General features: G+C 42.4%; 1 protein-coding gene across 4 annotated transcripts in view; it reads left to right on the plus strand.

Annotated features, from left to right (window-relative positions):
- SH3KBP1 (SH3 domain containing kinase binding protein 1) overlaps positions 1-21,252 on the plus strand; it is a 319,293-nt gene that overhangs the window by 81,493 nt on the left and 216,548 nt on the right. The window lies entirely within an intron of this gene.

Below are 21,252 nucleotides of genomic sequence, written 5' to 3' on the forward strand. Positions count from 1 at the left end.
TTTCTGAGACAGCTGGCTGATTTTTGAGTCTGGGTTGAAGCCAGGTGTGGAATGCAGCTTTCCTGTGGTGGGAAGGAATAAAGTCGAAGGAGATGAGAATGAGAGGGAAGGTGGGATAGAAACTCAGATTAGGCCACTCAGCTTACTGTCCTATTGCTAGATCCTGGGTGGTGGGCAAGACTCCACTCCCCACTCGGCTAACTGTAGCCTTGGGCTACTAATAAAAATCTCTCCTAGTCTTATTTATCACATCTGAAAATCATAATTACTGTACTTTGTGGGATAGCGGGATTGTTTAAAGAGATGAGTGTGAAAACTGGTAATCTCTAGCTGAGTGATCTCATTTGGCCCTCCCGACCCCCTCTCCTTCCTTCCTGGGATAGTTATACCATCAGCGCAAGCAGTGTGCTGGGCTCTGTGAAATGGCACCCATGTTGTTGACGCCAGCTTGTTTCAGGGTGGCCTTTGTGGCCACGACATTCTGTTGGTTGCTGTCATAGGTTTGGCCTTGAGGTTGGCCAGTTGGACTTGCTCAAGTCCACAGCCTCAGGTTGCCCTTTTAGTCATAGCCAAGTGACGCCGTAGAACAAGGAGGTCCCAGGGAGAAGGCGTGAGTGGGTCAGGCTTATGTGTCAATGATATATTTGTGTCAAAGGTCGTGGGGACTGCGGATTGAAGTCATGAAGCCATGTTATGAGGCCTAGAGGGAGAGTGGTAATTCAGAAGAGCCCTTTCCAGTTCACTGTTGAGTTTCCAAGTGAAGGATACCTAGAGTCAGCTGGGGCAAGGGAGAAGAAAAAGAAGACGTAAACTTTGAAGAATACTGCTCAGCAGCTCTCTGATTTCTGATTCAGAAGTTAGCACAGGGCACTGTCATGGTGACTTACAGCCGGATGTTTCAGTTAACCTGTTGGTGGATTTAGGCAACCACTGTCGATCAGTTTCCCAGTTGCCTTTCCACCATTATATGTGTTTGTTTAGGGGACTTCTGAGAGCCTGTCGTGTTCATTAGCTTTCCTATGAGCTTTAATTTGCTAACTGTGAGTTAATTGGTAATAGTAGTGTTCCCTTGTCAGTCACACATTCTCCCACTCGTTACCCCCCATTGTATTCCTTGTGCTCATATTTCTTCTCACGTTTAGGCTACAATTGTTTGCCTCTAGTTAGCAAGACTCCGTGATAACTGTATCCATGAGCTCTAGCACAGCACTAATTTTTATCACTGTTTTGGAAACACCATATCATCTGTACACTCTGTTTTGTGTGTGATGATTTAGGAGTACCTTTTGTGGTAACCAATATCAGTATCCTGTAATACCATGTACCGGCTTCAGTAGTTCTCCATTCCAGTCTGCTTTCTTTCCCATGGCCAGCTGCGCCTTGTATGGTCAGGGAGTTGCCTACCTCTCTAGCTTCATCAAGGTCGCCTCCCATTTGGCCAAGACCTTCACCACACAGGTGCCCTGGCTGCCCCAGCTCTTGCCCCTGGGGCCAGGCACTTGCATTGCTTCCTCTCAGGAACACCCTTTCTTTCTTTCTTTTTTTTTAAAGGGATATATCAGGTTTAAAATTTTTTTAAAAAATCCTCACTTGAGGGTATGTTTTTATTGATTTTAGAGAGAGAGAAAAGGGAGAAAGAAGAAGGGAGAGAGAGGGAGGGGAGAGAGAGAGACATTGATGTGAGACAGAAACATGGATCAGTTGCCTCCCGTATGCGCCCTGATTGTGCATTGAATCCACAACCCTTGGGGTACAGAACAATGTTCCAACCAGCTCAGCCCCCCGGCCAGGGCCAGGAACACCATTTCTTTGGCTCTTGTTTGTCCGCTTGCTCTGCTTTCAGGTGTTACTGGGAGAACCCCTCCTGGGCCATCTTATCTAAAGGGACTTCCTCCATTTTAAGCTTCCTTTCTTCCTTCCTGTTATACCACCATATCTATTGCTCACAGAGTACTTCTATCACAGTCTGTAAATTCCTTCTTGCTCATCGATTTACTTGGCACTTGCTGTCTCCCCCCCCCCTAGAATTTCAGCCCCAGTACAGGTAGGGGCCTTGCCTGTCTTATTCCATTCTCTCCCCAGTCCTAGGCACATAGTAGATTCTCAACAAATATTTCTTGAATGAATAGAGGCATTGGATGACGAATATAGTGGATGACTTTTAAATAGTTTGTGACTGCATGCTGATAAAGGCCATTCCATCTTTTTTGTGCTATTGCCTCCCAACCCCACCTTCCTTCGCCATTGCTCTGGCACTCATGGGAGCCCTCCATACCCCAGGGCCCCGTTTCCCTCTCCCGGCAAGCCTGTAGCTGGTATGCAGAATAACCCTCTAACTGTTTTAAGTATCATTTTCTCAAAATGAAAACCACCTGTCTTCAAAGTGTTTTGCCTAACACAAGCACTCATTTCTTTACCAAGGCCTTCTTTCTCTCCTGCCTTTTCCCACCTCCTGCCAAGAATAATGGGAAAATCCTCTTATCTTGGAAAGTGGTTTTCCCTCTGGTCAGAACCCAAACCCAGATGATTTATCACCCTGTGTGCCGGGCAGTAGTTTTCCCCTGCCCTGCTGCTCTCAAACATTAGCGATTTGTTCTCTGGAGGCCTGAAGAGCTCTCATGATAGGGCTCAGTCTTGGCACTGCCCCTCTTTGTATATTTCTTTTAAACATCCTTCATGTAAAGAGCCTGGCCCAGGCCACCATACAAATGGCGGAAGGGCTGGAGAGAGTGTCTTAGAACTGCTCCGTGGTAGGGTGTTTGCCAGCTCATTGATACCAATTCTGGGGAGTAAATAATATGATTCCACTTTAGAGATGGTGAAATGGAGGCTCACAGATGTTAGGGGGGTTGTAACCAGCCAGGATCAGTACCCAGGGCTCCCTGGCTTCCAAAGCCACATATTATTTGTCAGTATTTCTCAGGCTGTTTTGACCATGTCCTATAATTAAACAGCCTCCCTAAAAAAGCCTGGCAATTTAGCCCACATTGAAATATATATTTGTTACTGCAACAAGTTTCCTGAAACAGCCATTGCCTTCACTGTGTGTGATGTACTCTGATATTCTCTATTCCATTTAAAAAATGCTGGTCAGCATATAGCAGGATTCCTTTCTTTTTAAATGTATGCCATTTTATGTGTATGCCATCGTTTTTAAATTCATTTTCCCATCAGTGGACATTTAGGATGTTACCACATCTTGGTTGCCAGGGGCTGAGGCTGGGGGCAATGGGGGACATTGTTGTTTAACTGGTATGAAGTTTCCATTATACAAGATTGATGTTCTAGAGATCTGTACAACATTGCGTCTGTAGTTATTGTGCACTTAAAAGTTTGTAAAGAGGGTACATCCCCAGTTAAGTATTCTTACCACAATAGCTTAAAATGCTCGTAAGAACCTTCTAAATTGATTGTATGGCCCAGTAATTGGTAGCAACCCATAGTTTGAAGAACACTGCTGTTGGTGGTATGTAAAATGTGCTTGCTTCTTTACATAGAGGTTTATATGATGCTTACATTTTAAAATGTAAGCTACTTTAAAATGATGCTACTTTAAAAAATGTTTGTAGCCCCGGCTGGTGCAGCTCAGTGGATTGAGGGAGGGCCCGCGAACCAGAGGATCGCAGTTTGATTCCCAGTCAGGGCACATGCCTGGGTTGCAGGCCAGTTCCCGGCAGGGGACACACTGGAGGCAACCATACATTGATGTTTCTCTCCCTCTCTCCTTCCCTTCCCCTCTAAAGATAAATGAATAAAATCTTTAAAAAAATGTTTGTAGAGCCCTGGCCAGGTAGCTCAGTTGGTTAGAGTGTCATCCCATATGTCAAGGTTGTGAATTTAATCCCTGCTCAGGGCACATATAAGAAGCAACCAGTGAAAGCGTGATAAAGTGGAGCAACAAATCGATGTTTCTCTCACTGACACCTTCTCTCTCTCCCCCCACACTTCCTCTCTCTCTAAAAATCAGTCAATAAGAAAATAAGTAAAATTGTCTATAGAAGTATAACATACATATACAAATGCACAGCTTGTGTACAGCTTGTTGAATGTTTGCAAAGTGAGCAGCATATCTGTATAACCAGCACCAGATCAAAACACACGGCATTGATTTAAGCTTCGTTGAATCCAGACAGTCATGGAGTGCAGTGGAAACTGATATGCCCTCGATTTGTTCTGAATCCTGCACGTATGGCTTGCTCAGTAGAATCTGTCTTTGTAGAGGTCTGTATCTTGTGTTTGCAGTGAGAGAGCCTGACTGGTGGTTTAGATCTAATAACCACTGAAGGAGAGGATCAAGGCTTCCCTAAGGGCAATCAGAAATGCGTACAAAAAGAGGCTGACTGAGAAGGTGCCTGGTGAATGTGACCGGCAAGGGAGGAGGAAAGGGCAAATGTTCAAGTGATAATGATTGAGACCAATGTTACTGAAATGAAGGTGGGTGGGAAGCAGGGAAGAGAACTTGTGATTAGAGTCCCAAGCTCCTAGAAATCAATGAACTTTTGTTTAAAACACGGAACATCTACCTCTCGTGGTGAGTATTGACTTTTAGAGAAAATTGTTTTTGCATATTGAATCAAAGTGCTTATTTCTCGGCAAAAGACATAAATGCATCTGATTACAAAAGCAAGCTAGAGGAACTTTGGTTTCATAGTGTGTGATTTCTGTCAGGCTGTGTAGGTGGACACACTGTACACAATTTGTTGTGATGGGGTGTGCATACGAATGAAAGGGAGTGGATAGTTGAATGTGCTTTTGAAACAGTACGTGCTCCTACAAACCTTTATTAATTAATGCCTTTTGTGAGACACATTGATAGCCAAATTTTAGTCAAGCTGCCATGGCTTCCTTGAATCAAGAACTTTGGGATAATAATCAATTATTTTGTCTTTGTCAATTAGATAAGTTCTTATTCATTGTTGGTTTTTTGTGAAGGAGATTGCACTCTTGCATGTTTGGTGTGTGTTTCCTGGTGTTCTTGAACTACAGTGTTTGCTGTGGGTTTGTTTTAATTCTGTCTGTGACATGACCGTGTATGTGTAAGACAAGTCCTGGGACTGTAAAAGACACATTGTAGAACAAGAGGAGGCATCCGCTGGGGGCAGGGTACAGGTATCAGACTTCATGTTCCTGTCTTGGCGCTGGCATCAGGGCAGGGCTCTAAGTACTTGCTGAATGAATGGAAGGAGAAGGGCAAACCCTTAGGTCCCCCTTTGCCAGGGGCAGTTCCAGTGTATGCCTGTTGTCCTGGCGTTGACATTGATAGCACCCCCTTTCACTCTGAAATGCCCTGGTTCACAGGATAAATTATTTTTGCTCTGAAATGTTCTGGTTTGGATGGATAGACAAGGACACTGAGGCACAGAGAAATCACTTTACTTGGCATGGTCACCTGCCAGTGAGAGGTAGGTAGTGCAGGCATTCTTTCCTAGGAGTCCGAATTCAGATCTTGTCATTTGACTGCTAAATTCCTCTGTCCCACAACTTTAGGCCAAGGAACATGTAGTACAATAACAGCACTCTTTATGTTTTTTGGTCTCAGTATTTAGTGAAAATCAGTGCTGTGTCGTGTAACTCAGGGCAGCTGGGTGTGCTGGGTAAAGGCCCATTGAAACCCTACGTGTATCCCAGAGCAGTACTACCATTCACATATGCATAGTGCTTTATAGTTTCCAAGGCCATTCCTCCTGCATTATTGTGTCGAAGCTTCTGTCCACCCTTGTGAGGTGTGCGGTGGGATCTCCATTTTACAAAGGAGGCGTGGGAGATCGGCCAGATGATGTGGTCCCCTGCCTGAGGTTTTACAGCCAGAACAGCTGCTGAGCTGGGACTCAGCTCTGATAGCCTGCCTCTATCATTAGTGCATTTCCCATGAAATCAGAGGTGCCTGTCGGCCAGTTCTCACACAGGTCTTTGAGGGTGCTGTGCGTGGAGGATTGGGAAGTCTTCTGAAGACTCCTTACCTGGACACAGGATTTCTCAGCCTTGCACTGTTGACACTTGGGGCCAAGTCTGTTATGGGGATTGTCTTGTGCACCACAGGATGTTTAGCAGCATCCTTGGCCTTCACCCACTAGAAGCCAGTAGCACATATCTCCATCCTCCCCCAGTTGTGATGACAGAAAATGTACCCAGTGTGTCGCATGTTCTCTGGGGCACAGTTGTTGCTGGTTAGGAACCACTGGGCTACGTAGAAGAGCAGCATTTAAAAGAGCAAAATAGACAACATTGAAAATGTTGGCACTTTTCCCTCTCTTTAGTTTTTAAAACATCAGAAAAGCTATCAAAAGACCCACAAAGGAGGGGGGGAGAGAACAAGCAATACATTTCATGTTGAATTGAGTTCCATGGAAAAGCATTGGGTCTCTCAAGGAAGGATAAGACAGCGAGGTTTTTTGGTTTGTTTTTTTTTGAAGTTAAAAATCACACAAAAATGTTTTCTATAGAAAAGAGAATAGAGATCAGCTAAAATATATGAAGTCTTCTGTAATCCTACTTCCCAGAGATAACTACGGATCACATTATTCCGTACCTCGTTCGAACCTTTGCTATCACACATGTATGAATTGATACATCATTTTCCAAATAGGGCCATGTCACAAATGCTGTAATAATCAGCTTTTTTTAAAGCTTAAATATGCCACAAATATCTTTTCGTATCTGTGATAGAGAGGCAAAGTTTTAATGGCTGTGTAGTATTTCATTGTATGGCTATGGCCTCATTTATTTCCTCAGTGTCCTGTTGGGTACATCTGCTTGGTTTCCAATTTTGTGTTTGCTGTTAGATGCAAAACTGGGATGCAGATCTGTATGTGTATTTTAAGGTCTTCAAAGGTTTTTTTTTTTCCTTATAGAAATTTTAGTACCAGTTGAACAAGGTAACTAATTCATAACGTGCTGCATGATATTTTTATTATTTTTTTAATATGCAGTACATTTTTTATTTTAATTTGTAGCTCCTTTTCTCTACAATTAGATTGCACATGTAGGGGAATGAATTATGTGTCATTAAAATAGTCTTTGTATTTCATATGAACTGATTTCCAATGGGAATCATTTTTAAATACACATATATATATTTCTTTTTTTCCACATTTTTTGTTGATGTTCAAGTACAGTTGTCTTCATTTTTCCCCCACCCCTCTGCCCACCCCATCATCCCCACTCCCCACCCTTGATCCTACCCCTTTGGCTTTGTCCATGTGTGTATTGTGATTATAATACATACCTTTGTCCTTTAAAATGATGAAAAGTTATTGATAAAAATTTGATTATGCTCCAGGCTTGCACAATGGATGTGGAAAATTCTTTGGTTTTCTGATTAAATGATGACTAATAAGAAACCATTTAGGTTTTATGCCTTATTCATGCAAACCACTCTTAAGTGCATCGGGCTATTTCCTGAGTGGAAATTACAGCTTGGGAAAGATCATTGAATCTTCCTTTAAAATTCTGTTCACTGTTGAGAGAAATTTGAGAGAAATTCTTATGAATTCTCATGGCTCATGGATTTTGCTTATGTGTCTAAAATGATACACTCATGGTAAAAACATTCAAACAGTACAGTAGAGCTTAAATAAAGTTTCCTAGTTTACTCTCCACTCATTTTTTTTATTCTCTAGGAATTTCCTATGTGTATATATAAACATTAAAGATATAGAAAAAAATTTAAAGCCCACACACTAGACAACAATATGCAAGGTCCGATCCAGCTACCTTTTTTCAAAGTTAATGTATCTTTCTATGTCTGTACCTTATTCTGTTTAATTGGTGCCCTATTTGGGGTTGTTTCAGGCTTTTTGCTTTCTCTTGCAACAGAGCACCCTATTTTATGTGCGTCTGTCTGTAGGAGAAATGCCTAGCAGTGGAGTTGTTGGGTTAAGCATATGTTTCCTTACAATTTTCATAGATAGTGCAAAATTGCCCTTCCATCAGCAGTATATAGGTCATCTTGTTTCCATCCCGCTTGACGTGGACTGTGGATTAATAAACCAGGAACACAAAAGTTGAACCTCATCTATGGGAAGGGCCACAATTGGTTAGAAGGAGACCAGGGTCTCTCTAGTGACCATTGTGAGTATTGGTTTTTGACTTTGGGGGTGGTGCTGGGGGGATATGTATTTCCTGGTTCTCTCCTGGGGCTGGTCTGAAGTTGGATTTTACTTCTTTCAACCCTGGAATGAGAACTATGTACATGTGTCTTGTTGGGAGACAGTACACGCATACTTTGGAAGTATTGTGGGCTTAGCTTCAGACCACCACCATGAATGAGTATCACAATAAAGTGAGTCATAATGTTTTTTGCTGGTGGAGGGTCTTGCCTTCAGTTGGTAAAAAAAAAAAAATGTCGTATCTATCAAGTACAATAAAGTTGAGTGCAACAATACAAGGTATGCCTGTACCCAAGTAGGCAACTTTCTGGTGATATTTGATAATGTGTCTCAGAGTTGAGGTGGTTAGACATGGACCTTCATTACTAAAGAGGCTGCAATATTTACTTCTCAGTGGGTCTCTAAGTTAAAAGAGTATGTCATTTGGTACAATGTACAAATGGTAACATGTAAATATATAATATACTAAATGTAATTATAATGCGGTATAATCATTGTATGGTCATTTTCATCCCTCTTATCTCTTCCACAAACTCTTTTCCTTATGTTTCTCCATTCCCCATTTTCTCCCATTCCATGCTGATAGTTTTGCACTGTCCTTTTTAAGAAAAATGATAATTATGGTCAGTGCTGCATGTTGGTCCCTTTATTCTTTTATTATTTTTAATGAGCTGTTTCCCTAACAAAATTTGAACTAGCAGTTGGCTTTTAGTCCTCATTACCCTAGCATGCTATTTGGCATGTATGTATTTTGATTGGCTGCTCCCTTTAGAATTCTCCTTATTTTATGTGGTCCTGGTGCTTGGTAAAGGAGGACCGTTCCTGTACACCCCCCATCACTGGCCCCCTGAATGGTGCTCATTAATGTCTCTGTTGCCGCTTCACTGTGTTGCTTTCCTGCCTGGGAATGGCACAGCAAGGTGCCATGTTTTATTGATTTGGTATTTGAAGCAGTGGAGGATGGCTGATGTTTGAAGATGGTTTCATGAACCCCGGTGGGTACAGCAGCTGTCACAGCCCTGGGTGACAGTGTGAAGGGCCTGTGTTTTCTGTCTCCTCAGGGGGCTTTCTGATGGGCACTGCCAGTGTTCCTCTGAAGCATTCTTGGCCGGAATGTGGTGAGTCAGCCTGGCATGAGCTGCCCTGAGTGAGATGCCCCAAGGGTGAGACACAGAGGAAAGCTGGTCTCAGGAAACTTCTTCTTAGGTCAGTGAACCTGAAATTGGGGCAACTCTTGGGGTGTACCCCATTTTCCAGTGCTCTAGCTCACGCTAGGAGGCGGCCCCAAAAGTCCTGCCCTGGAAGGTGAAAGCTGAAGTCTCTCGGTTTGGCTGTGGCACAGCTCCTTGCAGGACAAGAAGGGGCTCAAGGGCTCCCACCCTGTGCCACGCTGACACGACTCTCTTGAGAGCTTCCTGGGGGATACCTGGTATCTCAACAGAGTCTTCAAAAGAAACCCACCAAAGACCTTTGATTTATTTTTTGTTATTGTTCAAGTAATATATTTTCTTTTACAGCAAATAAAGAGGACTGTTTTAGAGGCAGGCAGTATGTGATCCAAGGAAAATGGGCTTTGGAGCCAAATGGCTCTGGGATGGAATGTGAGCTCTGTGCATTTTTCCTTAAGGGGCTGTTATGGCCTCACTTGTGTCCCCCCAAATTCATATGTTGAAACCCTAACTCGCAGTACTTCAGGATGTGCAGCGTCTGGAGATAGGACCTTTAAGGAGGTAATTAAGTTGAAATGAGGCCATTTTGGTGGGTCTTGATCCAATCTGACTGGTGTCCTTGTAAGAAGACATAAGGACACAGAGAGACACCAGGGATGTGGACTCACAGAGCAAGGACCACGTGAGGGCACAGTGAGAAGGTGGCCACCTGCCCTAGGCAGTGAGGCCTCCGATGAAACCAAACCTGCTGACACCTTAGTCTTGGACTTCTGGTTTTCAGAACTCTGAAGAGATAAATTCCTGTTGTTTAAGTCCCCAGCCTATGCTATTTGTTATGGCAGCCCTGGCAAATAAATGAACACGAGCGTTTTTGTTTTCCCCATCCCTGAAGAGAGGCCCACAACACCTACCTTCAGACTCGAAGCAAGGGACAGACATGACACCTGGCTTATAGCAGGTACTCATAAGTGGTGCTGAGGGTAATGCTGATTTAATAACGATAAAAAACACTGCCCCTCCCCTACCCAGGTTTTGTGGCCTTAGCCTAATTTGAGGTTTTTTTTTTTTTTAAATACTCTCCTCTTAAGTCCTTTTCAAACAGGGTTGCAATGAACTCCTGGGATGCAAGGAGGTGGCTACTTCATGGGTTCAGCAAACAATGAAGTATTTCCTTCTGAGTAATCCTTTTCATTCTTGTAATCTGTTAATATACTGGAGTTCTAGATACAATTTTATTTAGGACAAGGATTCTGCTGAAATTGACAGCAAACAACTTTTGATGTGATGTAATTACTTACTGTGCCTATTGTCCCCTGCATTTGTTTGCTAGGGCTGCTGTAAAAAAGCACTGCCAACTGGACCACTGAAACAACAGAAATGTGTTTTCTCACAGTTGTGGAGGCCAGAGGCCTGACACTGAGGTGTCAGCAGGGTTGGTTCCTCTGAGGGCTCTGAGGGAGGATCTGTGGCAGGCCTCTTGCCTAGCTTCTGGTGGTTTGCTGGCAATCTTTGGCATTCTGTGGCTTGTAGATGCTTCACTCCAATCTCTGCCTTCATCGTTTTAAAAAATTATTTAGTTTTAGAGAGAGAGGTAGGGAAGAAGAAAGACATTGATGTGACAGAAAGGATCAATTGGTTGCCTCTCACACATGCCCCAACAGGGGACGAATCCACAACCCAGGCATGTGCCTTGCTGACCAGGAGTCAAACTGGTGACCTTTCGATTTGTGGTACAACAACCGACCTACTGAGATGAGACAGAGCCACCAGTCAGGGCTCTGATTTCATCTTGACATGACTTTCTCTCTCTGTGCACATTTTCAAGTCCACACTTCTTATTTTTTTCTTTGTAAAGTCATCAGTCATATTGCATAGGGCCTACTCAAATGACCTCATCTTAACTTGATCATGTGCAAAGACCCTATTTCCAAATAATGTCACATTCACAGGTACTTGGGGTTAGGACTTGAACATCTTTTGGGGGGCATACAATTCGAACTATAACACCAATTCTATTGGAACTCAATTTGCCAACTGTGTACCTCTGCCAGTAGCCTTCAGGTACCCAGGAGAAGTCCCCTCACCTGCTCTGCCACTTCCACTTGTCACACAGGGTTCACCTCAGAAGCCACCTCTTCAAAGAGGCCACTATCAATATAGATTTAAAGAATGAATGAATTACATTGCAGAGTAAAATTAACATGTGACTGATAATTATGTCAATATTTTGCCCTTAAAAGTGTGAGAGAGTGTCTCTGTACCCCACATAAATGTTACTTGCAGCTTTCTTGTATATGTTGGCCGTGTCGCCACTATAGATGCTATTTAAATACCGTTTTGTGCCTGTGACTCAAGATGTCAGACATCTTCTGAATGTTACGATGTTTCCTGTTCTGAGTGTAGAGCATGCCAAGCGGACTCAACTTATTGGATTTGGATTTTTCTTCGCAGTGAATCACAATTTGATTATGATTTTACAATAACTCGCAGAGCAAAACTGGCTAGAACTCTTCTCTGAAGGTCAATCTCAGGTCTAGAAAACCTAGGAGTTCTGAGAAAGGGAAGCATTTATTGATTCCAGTTAACCCATTAGTGTTTATTGAGCATGTTCTCTTTTCTAAAACTCTGTTAGGTGCAGTGCAGATACAGAGGTAGCCTATAGTTACAGCCTGAAGCACCACACAGTTCACATCAAACAATTGAAAAATACATGATAATAAACACAAAGTTGCGTGAGAATGGGTCGTATAGAAATTAAGAAGAAAAGAGAGCTCACTGTGGGCCACAGGGTCAAGAAAGGCTTAGTAATCTCAAAGGGTTAGAGATTTAACAAGAGGAGCAAGAATACCAGCCCAAGGTAATAGTAACAAAACCATTAAACTAAGCGGTGGTCCCAGTGTATACTGAGCTACCTTGTTTTAATCAAATTACTTTTGTTCACAACATAGATGTGATCTGGTTTCCAAAAGGAAAATATTCAAAATCAATCAAATGCCCATCAACTTGGGAAGAATAAATGATAGTGTATCCTTGCAGTGGAATGGATTTTTTTTTTTTGCTACAGCCAGAAAAAAAAAGAATGAGAATGCTTTTTTACCAATATGGAAAGACCTAAATATATTGTTAAGTGAGAACAAGGCACAGGACAGTATGCTTAAATTATACGTTACTGTATATTTACTTAAAGAAACTGGAAGATGCCTGAGAAACTACTTAAAATTAGAGTGGTAGTGGTAATTACCTGGGAGTGATACATTTGGGGGGGGCAGAGAACTTTAGAGATTTGAACGATGTAAATGTATCCTCAACAAAGCTAAAAAGAAGGATAGATAGGAAGACAGCAGTATTTGCTCATCCTGTTCTTCCTCTAAAGCTGATCACACGCTTCGCCTTGCTGGGGCATACTGAATGAAGATAACCAGCTACACGAGACATCTGAGAGATAACCTCTTGCATTTGCCCAGAAAATGAAATTTTCTTGACCAGCTTTTCACTTTTAGTGGTTATCGCTAGAAATGTTTCAAACATACACTAAAAAGGAGGGAATAGCATAATGAACCCCTTTGTACCTATCATCGACTTTCAGCCATTATCAGCTACTGGCCAAACTTGTTTCATTGGTTCTTCTTCCTCCTTATGCTCCCCTCCATCCCTGACCTTGATTCTTTGGAAGAAAATGCCTTTCTGATTATATTGTTTATAATGATTACTTTGAGCTGCTGAGTCCCACCGTGGCTTCAGACGTGCAGAGCCAATGGATGGTTGGGGTGGAAAAATCTTCCTTTAACCAATTCTGGCTCATCTCAGTTAGGTGCACTTTACCTAAAAACACTTAAATTGTGGTAAAATATTTGTAACATAAAGTTTACCATTTTAACCATTGTAAAGAGTACAGTTCAGTAGTGTCCAGTACAGTCACTCTGCTGTTCAACTAATCTTGAGAACATTTTCACCTTTTAAAATGGAAACTCTGTACCCATTAATGAACGACTCCTCATTCTCCTTCCCCAGTCTCCGGCAACCATCATTCTACTTTCTGTCTCTGTGAAGTTCACTCCTCTGGGTACCTCATATAAGCAGAATCATATAGTGTTTGTCCTTTTTTGACTGGCTTTATTTCACTTAGCATAGTGTCCTTGGGGTTCACCTGTTTTACAGCATGTGTCAGAATTTCCTACCTTGTAAAGGCTAAATAATTGTGTTAATTTAATTTAGCCCTAAATTTCATCATAGGGCTAGAACACATTTTGTTTATTCATTCATGCATCTGTGGACTCTGGGGTCAGCTTTGACCTTTTGCCTCCTTTTAGAATATAAGGTTTTGTGGCTCATAATCATTTTGTGTCACAGCACATCAGAATGTAGCAGTGTTCCATGATCCTCCAGTTAAGAGAATCATGTTGAGTAGTTTGGGAATTTTTATGCCAGATACTTTGACTTGCAAGGACCAGCAAACCTTCCTTTCTGTACTTGTGACCAAGAGTACCTTTTTCTCTCTGATGAAAATGTCAGAGCCTGGAAGACTGGAGCGTGGGGGAGTGCGGGGTGGAAGAGAGAGATTTTTGGATATACGTTTTCAGTGCTCCTCACATTGTATCCCAGGGTTGGTCACCTACAAATAGAGGTATCCCAGGATATTAGTATCGCTTAAAAGAACATTTTGAACTTGAGGTTTTTGCTTTGTGCTCTGGTAACATTTTTAGATTGACGAAAAGCTGCTAACTGAAAGTTTTTTTTTTTTGATGAGAGATTTTTTTATTAATTAATTTTATTTAGTTATTTTTCAAGTACAGTTTTTTGTCTATTTTTCCCATCCCAGCCTCCCCCGCCCCTTGCTCCCCACCTCCCTCCCATTTCCACCCCCCCTTAGTTCTCGTCCCTGTGTCCTTCCTATTTGTTCCTCCAAATCCCTCCCCCCTTTTCCCCTTAACTTCCCTTCCCTCTCCCCCTCTGGTCACTATGCCCTTGTTCTCTATTTCAGTGTCTTTGTTTTTTTTTTTTTCTGCTTGCTTGTTTGTTTTGTTGTTTAGCTTCCTGTTAAAGGTGAGATCATATGGTATTTGTCTTTCAGCACCTGGCCTATTTCACTCAGCATAATGCTTTCCAGTTCCATCCATGTTGTTGCAAAAGGTAGTAGCTCCTTCTTTCTCTCTGCTGCATAGAATTCCATTGTGTATATGTACCACAATTTTTGGATCCATTCATTTACTGATGGGCACTAGTTGTTGTTGTTTTTTTTAAGTTTAGCCCGGTTGGGTTCTCTAGATATACAGGGATAGAAAACAAACCTCCTCTTGACATCATCATCTTTACAAAGAATCTCATGGGAATTCTTAGTGACAATCTTACCATGAGAAGAAGTCGAGGCAATGAGCAACTGAGGAAAATGTAGATCCCCAAATTAGAGTTCAAAAAGCTGATAAGGGAGTAAGGAGGGAGATGTGATTTGAATGTTGAATCTTTTGGATTATTCTGAACTTTGTGTTGGTTTCTGGATTTGTTTTAAGCCTAGTTTTTGAAAGTCTCTTGTTAGCAACCAGATGGTTGTCAAATAATTGATATATGTTCACTTTAAACACATTTGGGGAACAGTGGCCTGGATTTTCCAGTAGAAAGATTTAGTCATTCTGTTGATTTTTGAATGCCAACAGGGTCTTTTTTTTTTTTTTAATTGAGTTCTCTAATGTCTTGGAAGTAACCTCTGGAAAATTGGAACCAGTGATTTGATTGCATGATGTACTTGGAATAGAAAGTTAAGGATATGGATACAGTTTATTTCAGTTACAGTATTAGACGTGATTAAATTTGTAAAATTAGGTGAGAATTCTTTTTAGTGTTTAAAAGTTACCCCTTCATTTGTTTCTTGAGACTCGAGTTAATGACTACAAATAGACATTTAAAATATACTCATCTGATTTTATTTTCTATCTTCAGAGAGTTGTTCAGAACTTTAGGGTCTCCTATCCTAACATAGTTGGATGCTTTTCAAAGAAAAGAATTCTTATTAAAAAAGGAGTTTGCAATAATAAAAAGGGTTGTGAGTTGCCTCCAGGGGTGGCGAGCCAAAATAGTCCACTTTTTGAATGGGCAGGGGTAGGGCATTCGCGATCATTGGAAGGTCTAGTAACCAGCACACCATTTGGCTGCAGACAATGAGAAAGGAAGTTGAGATCTGTCTGAAAGAACCTATTGCAGCAGCAAGGATCCCTCAACACTGTGATCCCTCAGAATGGCGACAAGATAATGGCAAAAATCTGTTGTGCTGTGGAGAGGCTTTCTTTCAGATGTCATTTTAATCATTCAGTATTCCTCAGACTATCACTGTTTCCAGAAAGATCCAGTTTTTAAAAACATGACATGAGCTCTCTGCTTTGGGTGGCTGTGTGTGCATGTACAAGGCCTTCTTTTCCTGTCCTCTCTCCTTCCATATGGTTGGCTTGTCTCTGGCTATTTTGGGTAGTGACCTGGGACCCAAGTGCAATTCACTGCCAGGCTCACAGGGGTAGGGCTCCAGGTGGAGTCAGTAACCCCGACGCCTTATTGGTGGATAGGTTAGTTTCCTGCGGCTGCCACAACAAATTAACCACAAACTGGGTGGCTAAAAACAACAGCAATTTATTCTCTCACAGTTCTAGAGGCCAGAGATCCAAAATGAAGGTGTCAGCAGGGCTGCATTCCCTTTGATGGCTGTAGGGAATGAATCTTGCCTCTTCCACCTTTAGAGGGGCCCCTCGTTTCCTTGGCTTGTGGCCACATCACTTCAGTGTCTACTTCCATCTTCACATCATCTTACGTCTGTCTTCTCTGTGCGTCTTTTATGAGGACACTTGTCATTGGATTTAGGGCCCACTTGGATAATCCAGAGCGATCTCTTTATATTAACATCCTGAACTTAATAACATCTGCAAAGACCCTTTTTCCAAATAAGGTCATGTTCACAGGTTCTGGCATGAAGATGTGAACATCAGTTTGAAGGTCACCATTCAAACCAAGCCGGGACAGGGTCCCTGCAGGAACCACACTACGTGCCTCAAAAAGGAAGCAAAGGGAAAGAAACCTTCCTTTGGCAACACATTAAAGGAGTGTTTTTATTTAGTTACTTGATTGGAGTTACAATTTTGATTGTAGTAGATTATACATAGTATAAAATTTATCATTTTAATGATAATAAGTGTGCAGTTCTGTGGCCTTAAGCACGTTCGCATTTCTTTCTTTCTTTCTTTTTTTTTTACCTTCGCATTTCTGTGCAAGCATCGCTACCATCCATTGCCCAGACTTTTTCATCTTCTTAAACTGAAACTCTGTCCCCATTAAAAACATTAATACCTCCACTTCCCTTCCCCTTAATTGTTATTATTTTTACATTCTCTAAATTTTTGTTTAATTTTTAGAAGTGCTATGCGATCATTTAAAAAGTCTACTCGGTTATTTAAAAAATACTTTGAAAGTAACTTTACTCAGGCATATTTTACACATCATATAATTGACTCATTTCAAGTATATAGTTCAGTGATTTTGAGTAACTGTACACAGTTGTGCAACCATTACCATGAAATGCTTTAGAGCATTTTATTATCATCATTTTATTTATTATTATCCCAGTAAGATCGTCCATGCCCGTTTATTGTTATTCTCATTCCCCCCAGCCCCACTGCCCACCATCTGTTTCTATAGATCTGCCTCTTCTGGATGTTTCAAAGACAGTGTTGTTTAAAACTTAGAAATACATTCTTGATTGTAAAATATGAAGAAACAGAATGCCATCAGCAGGGATCTTATTAGAAATGCAAACTGTCAGGTCCCACCCCAGACCACTTGAATCAGAATCTGCACTTGAACTACATCTCCAGGATATTCTTTTGCATATTAGATTTACAGAAGCACTGATAGATTGTATCTACTATATCTATTCTTTATCCTCTTAATATATTAGGAGTGTTTCCCCCAAATCATTCAATGTCTTCTGAGAACATTTTACATCCGATTGTAAGAAGACGCCACAATCTATGTAACCAGCCCTCTTTCAGGACAGACATCCAGCTTTCCTTCCTTTTTGCCATTGAAAAGAAAACTGTGATGACCATCTTTGTATGTAACTCTTTGTGCATAATTTCACGTCCACTGTGCCAGTAATTCCATTTCTAGGAATTTATCCTAAGGCCATAGGATAAATATGCTGCTAAAATTTAGAAAGTGCACATAATTGCTGATCATTGTAGTTGGTTGTTTAATGCACTGTTTTCCTGGAACTGGCCCTAAAGCTGAGCGGATAATGGAAAATCTGGATTCCCAACATGTGGTGCAGGGGCATCTTGCTAACCTTCACCTCCATCTTCTTGAACTTTAGTGTCACTGTTGAATGAGGTGAATGAAGGAATGAAGGAACAAGAATGGCACTAAAAAGTGAGGTACCAGTTGTTACAAAGCAGCAGAGAAATAGAAAGGGCAAAAAGCTGGACCCATGTGTAATACCTTTCTTATCTGTTGTAGTCCTCACTAATCCTCCACTCCATCAGCTCTACCCTTGTAAGCAGCCCAATATCTTACTCCTGGAAGCCTCTGCAACTTAAACAATCTGTAGCTCACTATTCCTCATAGGCGGGAAGTCATGGACACGGCAGCGATGGTCTCCCCCTCAGAATATATTGGGCTTCAGATCCAGTTTTCCCTGTTGTTACAGGGATCCAGGAGTCTTAAATATTTACTTGTCTCCCTGGTCCCTAGGTCCTTGGGAAGTATGTGAGGAGGTCAGGGCTTGTATACCTGCCTCTTAACTGTCTCATTGCCAGGTCCATTGGCTTGATGAGGAATTCATTGTGCTGAGAGAGGGGGCCTGAGTTTTCTTGTTCTGTTTTCTGCGTTGCCATGTTCTTTGAGCTCTCTACTGCTATATTTCCTGAAAAGAACCAGCTCTTCTTTTCTTTCCCCCATGGGGTATAGGGGTACAGAGTACGTGTAGGGTATGAAAGTGCTTATTCTACCCTGGCTGGTGTGGCTCAGTGATTTGAGCGCTGGTCTGCAAACTAAAGGGTCGCTGCTTCAATTCCCAGCCAGGGCACATGCCAGGGTTATGGGCCAGGCTCCTAGTAGGGGGCATGTGAGAGGCAACCACACACTGATGTTTCTCTCCCTCTCTTTCTCCCTCCTTTCCCCTCTCTCTAAAAATAATTAAACAAAATCTTAAAAAAAAAAGAAAGGGCATATTCTTCAGTGTTCTGATCCAGCTGGCTGCTTCAGAGGGTCTCAGACCTCCGGTAACTTCACTGCGCAGGCAACCTTTTCTGTTTCTCTGGACAGTGGTTTTTCACAGCAGAGCACCTCTGGGTGGGTCTGGTAAAACACAGACTGCTGACATTAGTTACAATAGCCAACATATGAAAACATCCTAAGTGTCCATCGATGGGTGAGCACATACAGGCACATGCTAAATGCAGTACTACTGAACCCTCAGAATGAATGGAATCTTGCCATTTGCGACAACGTGGATGGAGCTTGATGATATAATGCTAAAGGAATAAGTCAGAAGGAAAGACAAATACTGTATGATTTCACTCATATAAAAAAGCGAACAGAACAAACACACAAATACAGAGGGAACAGACAGGTGGTTACCAGAGGGAAAGAGGGTTAGGAGTGGGCGAAAGGGGTGAAGGGGTCAATTATATGGAGATGGATAGTAACTAGACTTTTCAGGCTGATCACTTTGTAGTATATATACAGATGTTGAATTGTAATGTTGTCCACCTGAAACATATACACGTGTTTTATATATGTTTTATATAAACACACACACACACACACACATATAATAGACTGCTGGGTCCCACCCCAAGGGCTTGTCATTCAGCAGGTCTGAGATGGGACCAGAGAACCTGATTTCTAACAGGTTCCTGGATGATGCTGGTGGTTTGCAGCCCCACTTCCAAAACCAGTGTTCTGGACCCCCTCTCTTCCCCTGGAATCACTTCCAAGTAGGCGAAGAGTAGTGCAGGAGGGCTGGTGTGCTGGAGGCCCTTGCAGCCAGGGGTGGTGTCCAGACCTCTAATGCAGGGCCTTGCTGTGGTGTATGTTTGCTCTCTCAGCGGTGGCACTTAGCTAATAAATGAGATTTTAGATAGGCCCTTCAGAGTGTAAGGAACAAATCCGTTCAAGTAGTGGGACTGGAGTTATTGAGTCATTTAGGAAACTGGGGAACTCAGGCGATAAGAAAAAAAGCCCCAGGTCCTTAGGGCCTCCTGGGAACTCGATACAGAAAGCCAGCAGGCATGGGGCACTTGAGGACCTTGGCCTGCTGTGTGCCTTATATTTCCATCAGCACATGGCTGAGCTGAATGTCATAACCTTTCAGCTCCAGCTCTTTCTGCGGACTTCCTTTCCTTCCCATAGGATGCCCCCCCCCCTCAGCTCTGGCAGGGCAGCTTCCCCTGGAAGGGCCTCAGTGGCAGCAGGCTCTTCACACGGCCTCAGTACATTGCTGGTGCAAGCCGCGGTCCTTAGTGAAATGAGCAGGTTGTGGGTCCTCAAACTGCACTGTCATCTGGAGGCCTCAAAGGCTTACCTTGTCCATTTACCCTCAAAAGCTTAAGAACAACTAAAGGGAGCTGCAGAGGGTCAGGGGGAGATGGAAGGAATCTTGATTCAACTTTGTCTTGAATGTTTAGTCAATTCTTAATGAATGGGTCTTTCCAGTCTTGCTGGTACCTGTAATGCTGTTTCCCTGCAGATTTAGGTGGCAGGTGTTTGGTGATTTGGTATATATGTAAGAAGTTGATTAAAATATTCAGGATGGCTGACTGGGTGGGTGGTCAGTTGTTTAGAGTGTCATGCCGATTCACCAAGGTCAAAGATTCAATCCCTGGTCAGGGCACATACAAGAAACAACCAGCCCTGGCTGGTGAAGCTCAGTGGACTGAGTGCCGGCTCTGAACCAAAGGGTCTCTAGTTCAGCTCCCAGTCAGGGCACATGCCTGGGTTGCGGACCGGGTCCCCAGTATGGGGCACACGAGAGGCGACCACACATTGATATTGCTCTCCTTCTCTTTCTCCTTCTGTTCCCCTCTCTCTAAAAACGAATAAAGAAAATCTTTTAAAAAATCTTTTAAAAAGGGAACAACCAATAAATACATAAGTAGGTGGAACAATGAATCTCAGTCTCTCTCTCTCCCCTTTACTTCCCCTTTTCTCTCCCCCTCCCTTCCTCTCTCTCTCTTAAAAAAATCAACCAATAAAAGAATTAAAAATATTCAGGATGGCAAGGGCTCCTGGGAAAACTAAGCAATTGGCTTAAAGATCCAGTTCGTCAAGCTAGATTTACACTTATTTCTATTGACTGTCAAGCCAGGGACGTCACTGCCTAGTGGATTATCTCATCCTCCCACCTAGCCCCACTCTTGTGGGAATTGCATCTGTGAGGCGGTGTTTTCCTCCTGCTTCCATTTCTCCCCCAGCCATGAGCAAGAATCTACAGGTCCAGGTCATAAAACATTTCTGTATCAGATTCTCTCCAACAGCACAGGGTCATGCCAACACCCCCGTGGAAGAGTAGACATTTATAAGCGTATGGTATTTTGAGAGTTCCTACTTGAGATCATTGTGAAGAAAGTGTCTTCTGGGGTCTTTATTTTCTGTAAACTTACAGAAGCAACTAAAGCTTTGGGGGGGTATGGATTCTTGGCACCCTCTGCCATCCTTTGGGCTAGTCAGTCGCATTGTTGCCAAATATCGGCCAAGCTCCCCATGGACACTGTGGAATAAGGACACCATTTTATTTTTGCCAGTGTGCAAGGGATAAATTAGGCTGCACTGCTTGAGAATGAAATTATTAAATATCAATGGGAGATAATAACTGTGAAGTACCTTGCAAATTTTCTGCTATTATGGCTGTTTCAGTGAAAACACAGCTGCTAAGGTACTTTCCTAGCTATAATTGAGAAGGTAATTTTCTTTACAGCCATTTAAGCCAGATCTTTACTGTC

The sequence above is a fragment of the Artibeus jamaicensis genome, unplaced genomic scaffold (assembly GCF_021234435.1).
Source record: "Artibeus jamaicensis isolate MK-2021 breed Jamaican fruit bat unplaced genomic scaffold, CSHL_Jam_final scaffold_1283, whole genome shotgun sequence".
Taxonomy (NCBI): Eukaryota; Metazoa; Chordata; class Mammalia; order Chiroptera; family Phyllostomidae; genus Artibeus; species Artibeus jamaicensis.